Source organism: Numenius arquata, chromosome 25 (assembly GCF_964106895.1).
Source record: "Numenius arquata chromosome 25, bNumArq3.hap1.1, whole genome shotgun sequence".
In the NCBI taxonomy this organism is placed as follows: Eukaryota; Metazoa; Chordata; class Aves; order Charadriiformes; family Scolopacidae; genus Numenius; species Numenius arquata.
In genome coordinates, this window is record NC_133600.1 from 1,179,859 (window position 1) to 1,186,463 (window position 6,605).

The window sequence follows — 6,605 nt, forward strand, 5'->3', positions numbered from 1 at the left end:
ACCCGGCCTCAGGTAATGACTCCGAGAAGTTACAGAGCAGCCACTTGATGGAAAACTAAGAATTAATTGCGGATCAGACAAGAGCATGAGAAATAAAAGCTGGAACACACAGCTTTCAAGTTTTACAGCCCTTCAGATCACTAAACCCCATAAAAATGTGCCTTATGGGCTAATCCAGGAGATAGAACTGGACTCAAATTACAGACAAACCCAAGTAATCAGTTTTTAGCATTCACCTCCTTCCAAAAGCTCAAACTCGGGCGTCTGTTTATCAGGAGACCTGTATTGTGTATACAGAATCACAGAATGATACAGGGTTGGAAGGGACCTCTGGAGATCATCTGGTCAAACCCCCCTGCCAAAGCAGGTCCACCCAGAGCAGGTCGCACAGGAACGTGTCCAGGCGGGTTTTGAATGTCTCCGGAGACAGAGACTCCACCACCTCTCTGGGCAGCCTCTTCCAGGGCTCTGCCACCCTCAAGCGAAGAAGTTCCTCCTTAGGAAGGTAGAGCTTCTTATATTCAAGTTTGTGCCCATTTCCTCCTGTCCTGTCCCTGGGCACCACTGAAAAAAGACCAGCCCTGTCCTCCTGACACCCACCCTTGAAGTATTCATAAGCATTGATCAGATCCCCCCTCAGCCTTCTCTTCTCCAGACTAAAAAGACCCAAGTCCCTCAGCCTTTCCTCATAAGGGAGATGCTCCAGGCCCCTCATCATCTTTGTAGCCCTCTGCTGGACCCTCTCCAGCAGTTCCCTGTCCTTCTGGAACTGAGGAGCCCAGAACTGGACCCAGTGCTCCAGATGGGGCCTCCCCAGGGCAGAGCAGAGGGGGAGGATGACCTCCCTCCACCTGCTGGTCACACTCTTCCTGATGCACCCCAGGATGCCATTGGCCTTCTTGGCCACAAGGGCACATTGCTGGCTCATGGTCATCCTGTTGTCCACCAGGACTCCCAGGTCTTTCTCCTCAGAGCTGCTCTCCAGTAGGTCAATCCCCAAACTGTCCTGGTGCAGGGGGTTATTTCTCCCCAGGTGCAGCACCCGACACTTGCTTTTGTAGGCAAATGAACCCAGATTCCTACAGCTCAAGCGGTTCCTGAATCTTGCCACTAGAGACAAACAATTAAGAGGTCGTTCATCGCCCCACTATTCCCAGTTCTACCTGATCTCAAACTATTTCCATCTGTGACTCTGCAAGGTAAGAAAAATCCACTAAGCATCAAGAGATTTATTTAATGGATTAAATTAATATTTATTTACCGCACTCGGTAAATACTATTTATTACCAGCAGTTAGTGTTCTATCAGCGCTTATCGATACCGAATTCGATTGATAAATAATAACCTGAGAATTCCAAGCGCAATTCGCTGGGTCATTCTGAAGTTTGAAAGGTTTTTTTCCTCCTCGTTCTCAGAAATGCTCCATCACTGTAAACATCATTGAGCAAATGCTCTTCTGTGCTGTTCTCCAGCCAGTCATGAGGTCAGTCCGAAGGGCAACGGTTTTCCCTCATTAGTTCAAGGGAACAGAGTTGATCCCCGCTAATCTGAGAACAAATCCAAGTTTTGAGCTCGCTACATCCCATACAGGACGTTACCTTCCGTGCTGCGGAATTAGCACGTCACCTTCTCACGTGTGTCCGTGCACCCATCTACAGCAGGAGCTAAAATCTGCACCACTGGGAACCTCCACCAACCACAAAGGAAAAAGCCTGTGAGGAAGCAGAAATTTCAGTTCAGTGACAACAGCAAAGAATGTGAGTTTATCTGATAGGGAGTAAGTGGAATCATCTAAAGATTTGCACGGGCATCCGGACTCTTGGAGATTGTTCTTATGGACGTAATCCCAAATAAATAGGAATGTCTGAATGTTAATCCCGAATAATAATAGTAATAGGAATGTTAATCCCGAAAAACTTACTTTTTCTTCATGAAACAAACACTCTCCTGCCACCTCCCCCGTTAAACACGTCACCCCGCCTTCTTTTCCAGCACTGGAGAATTGGTGTAGATAGAATGGGCTCTCTTTAAAGCAAGACAAAGAGGACATGACTCAGAAGTGCTGAGAGACCAGTTATCCTCCCAGATCTTCTGCTTTAGCTGCCTCCTGCGAAGATGTAAAGAGCAGGAGTGGAAAAAAAACCCAACCCTCACGCACCCAGGTAGAGTCAGGAGGAAGAGCTGAGCGTGTGGGTACGTCATCAGACCCCAGGGACAGAAGGGAGCGAGGAATCTGGGTGCAGGTGATGCGGCCACGTTCCCTTTGAGTGTGAGATTTTGCGTTTGTTATGGAACCCACAACAATTTGGCCAAGAAGGCCAATGGCATCCTGGGGGGCATCAGGAGGAGTGTGACCAGCAGGTGGAGGGAGGTCATCCTGCCCCTCTGCTCTGCCCTGGGGAGGCCCCATCTGGAGCACTGGGTCCAGTTCTGGGCTCCCCAGTTCCAGAAGGACAGGGAACTGCTGGAGAGGGTCCAGCAGAGGGCTACAAAGATGATGAGGGGCCTGGAGCATCTCTTTTAGGAGGAGAGGCTGAGGGACTTGGGTCTTTTTAGTCTGGAGAAGAGAAGACTGAGGGGGGATCTGATCAACACCTATAAATACTTAAAGGGTGGGTGTCAGGAGGATGGGGCCAGTCTGTTCTCAGTGGTGCCCAGGGACAGGACAAGAGGAAATGGGCACAAACTTGAATATAAGAAGCTCCACCTAAACATGAGGAGGAACTTCTTTCCTGTGAGGGTGGCAGAGCCCTGGAAGAGGCTGCCCAGAGAGGTGGTGGAGTCTCCTTCTCTGGAGACATTCAAAACCTGCCTGGACACGTTCCTGTGCGACCTGCTCTGGGTGGACCTGCTTTGGCAGGGGGGTTTGACCAGACGATCTCCAGAGGTCCCTTCCAACCCCATGTGATTCTGTAATTTATTGTCATTCAGAAAATTATTCTCTCACCTGATGACCCCGACCCGGGAAGGGGAAATCAGGGAAAACAAGGAAACCCAAGGGTTGAAATATAAGCAGATTTAATAGGATAAGACTAAATAATTATCATTAATAACACTAAAGAACAAGTATTGATCCCAACACCAGTATAAAATAGACAAGAATTATGCTCAGCCCATTCCATCCCAGGGAGCCGTGCGCTCCCTGCAGGGACGGCCAATGTGGGACCCTGCGAGCGCTGTGGCTTTGGGAGGAAGGGAAGAAGGGCTCAGGGGCAAGGAGTTCTCGGGGTGGCAGCCACCAACGGGGAGAGAGAGAGAGAGAGAACTCCTCAGCAAACTTTATATTTTATATTGAATGTGACGTTCATGGTATGAAATAACCCTGTTGGCAGCTTGGGTCAAGTGCCCGGGTCTCGCTCCTCCTCGTCCCCACACCTGGGGAGCTGGAAAACACCAAGACCTTGAAACCCTCACCCCAGAGCTGGCGATAAAGAGGATATTTTCATAAATTCAGCCACTAGAGTCTCCTAAAAGTGCAGTTTTCCCAAGCATGAGAAAAGAAGTTATTCCTGTGTCACTCGAACCAGGACAGCGTTTGAGGTCCCAGAGCCTCTCGCCGTCAGCAGCGTCTGCCAGGCTGGGAATTCTGTTCCTTCATCAGGAAGAGCTGCTAAAATACAGTTGCCACAGAGGTAACATTCGATGGCAAACAGGAGGGAAGAAAGACAAGAATATATTTCATAATGATCTTAAAAGAACAATTAGAAGTCAATACGCAGGAGCCAAGACAAGGTTAGACAGGGATGAGTAAGTACTAGGTCAGGAAATTTAAGGACAGAAGATGAGAATTAATATCCAACAACAGAAATAGGCCTGGGGGAAAAAAGCTTCAGCTGAACAGCTTGTCTGTTTTGAAGGATGAAGTCTCAAACCAGGGAGACGGCTGCTCCCTTGGGGACACCCCACGTACGACTGATGGAGGGACCCGGTTGCTCAGCGGCACCAGTGCATTTAAAGTCCTTTTAAAACACGTGGATGAAGCCTCCAGCTGTGCAACCGGGGGCCTTTCACAGGATGGGCACAAATACTAACGTGAAGCAAAGAAACTTTTAACTAAGAGGACGGCCTGCTGCCCCTTCCCTCTGTTCCCCCAACTCCCACAGCCAGCTCCTACAACATCCGTTTTCAGCACAAAAGCTGCAAAATACACGTAATTTGGTTTTTTTAAAACTTCGCTCACACTCACATTCAACATATTCTTCTTTTACAGAAAAGAGCAGTAGGACAGTCTCTCAAGAGCTATAAAGAAGCAGAATTACCTTGACCAGCAGCTGAGAAACCAGCCCTGATGGTTCCTTCAGCTCCTCGGACACAGCACGTGCTTCCAGTCCCCGCAGTAACTAAAATGGGTTTTCCTGATGAAAATACGTTTCTGATTTCATCCATCGGTGACCTGGACGAGGGGACAGAGTGTTTCCTCAGTAAGTTTGCTGATGATACCAAGTTGGGTGGGGTGGCTGACACCCCGGAGGGCTGTGCTGCCATCCAGAGAGACCTGGGCAGGCTGGAGAGCTGGGCAAGGAAGAACCTCATGAGGTTCAACAGGGAAAAGTGTAAGGTGCTACACCTGGGGAAGAAGAATGTCAGGCACCAATACAGGTTAGGCGTGGACCTGCTGGAGCCAAGCTCCGAAAAGAAAGATCTGGGAGTCCTGGTAGACAGCAAAATGACAATGAGCAAGCAGTGTGCTCTTGTGGCCAGGAAGGCCAACGGGATCCTGGGCTGCATAGGGAAGAGTGTGGCCAGTAGGTCGAGGGAAGCCGTTCTCCCCCTCTACTCTGCACTGGTGAGGCCACAACTGGAGTATTGCATCCAGTTCTGGGCTCCCCAATTCAAGAGGGACAGGGAACTACTGGAAAGAGTCCAGCGAAGGGCAACAAAGATGATGGAGGGATTGGAGCATCTCCCTGATGAGGAAAGGCTGAGAGATCTGGGACTCTTTAGCCTGGAGAAGAGAAGGCTGAGGGGAGACCTTATCAATGCCTATAAGTATCTCAAGGATGGGCTGAAGGAGGAGGGAGCCAGACTCTTTTCAGTGGTTCCCAGTGACAGGACGAGGGGCAACGGGCACAAGCTGGAACATAGGAGGTTCCACTCAAATATGAGAAAGAATTTCTTCACGGTGAGGGTGGCAGAGCCCTGGAACAGGCTGCCCAGGGAGGGTGTGGAGTCCCCTTCTCTGGAGATTTTCAAGACCCGCCTGGATGCCGTCCTGAGTAGCATTCTCTAAGCAATCCTGCTTCAGCAGGGGAGTTGGACTAGATGATCTATACGGTCCCTTCCAACTCTAAAAAAATTCAGTGAAATTCAGTGAAATTTGGAGGGTTAATCTCAGCCACCCTCCCTTCACGGGGGAAGGAGAACAAGAGCGTACATTTACCCATGAATTCTAACCTCAAAAGGATTTTTCATGTAATATTATCAGCAGAAAACCACTCGCAGCCGTGTGAGGCCAGCACCTCGCTCCATGGGGTCTCACACACCCACATTCCCGCAGCCCGGGATGGCATTCCCGACTTTTCCCTTCCTGACGGGCTCAGTTTACAGGCAAGGAAAACTCCTCCCTTTTCTCTTGCTCAACAGCCAGTTCAGCCAGTTCGGTCTCAGCCGTGAATCCAGCTCTCTTTCCCTGGGCAGAACCACCGGGAGCAGCTCCGAAGCCAAACCCGGGCTGCATCGATATCCAGGCAAATCCGTTATTTTTATTGATCGCACAAAATTTCACCCAACGAGAATTCAGGAAAAATAACACTGGCTAATGCCCAGAGGGAGAAAATTACATTCCCTTTAACTTCGTCAGCTTTGCAAAACGAAGCAGAAAAAAAAAAAAAAAACCAAACTAATAATTGAGCCATCTTAATGGAACAGCTCCGACACCAGATAAAATTGGGAGTTTTAAATACCGGAGAATCTCTTTACAACGTTACCTTCGCAGAGTAAAAACGGCATTTCGAGGGTTTTCATCCTATCTACCGACATCAACCAAACAGTCCAACCCCCCTGTCTCCCCCAGCCCTTGGCATCAGGCGGCTCCTGCCAGATAAAATGAGAAAAACCCGACCGAAGGTGACGCAGCAGAAGAAACGTGGCTTTTTGTGAACTCAGGTGGTACCTACCCAAAATCACGCTGGCTACAGAAAAAGACACAAAACTTTCGCTGGACAAGATCCTACCCCTTAGTGCAGCTGCCTAAGGACCATCAGAATATGCTTCTGTATTATTTCCAAAGGGGATTATTAAACTATATCAAGGTAACTATCCCTCCAGATAGTTAGTACTATCTTAGTACTTAGTACTATTCTTAGTACTATTAGAGCTTAGTACTATTGTTTTAATAGAAAATAATCAAAATAGTTTACCAGTGCGAACAGCAGGACAAACCTGAGCCTATTTCACGTGGCAGCTCCCTCTCACATACATTTATAGTATTTGAGGGCAACAGGAAGGGGCCGTTGCCACGTGGGAAAGAATCACCAGTTTATAACACATCCCCTCCCTGGTCCTTCTCCAGGGAGACGAGCTCCATCTCAGAGGGAACAAGGGGCAACGTCACTGTTAATATGTAATAACTGCTGTGTATTAATAAGCAGCAAGTTTCGCCCCAA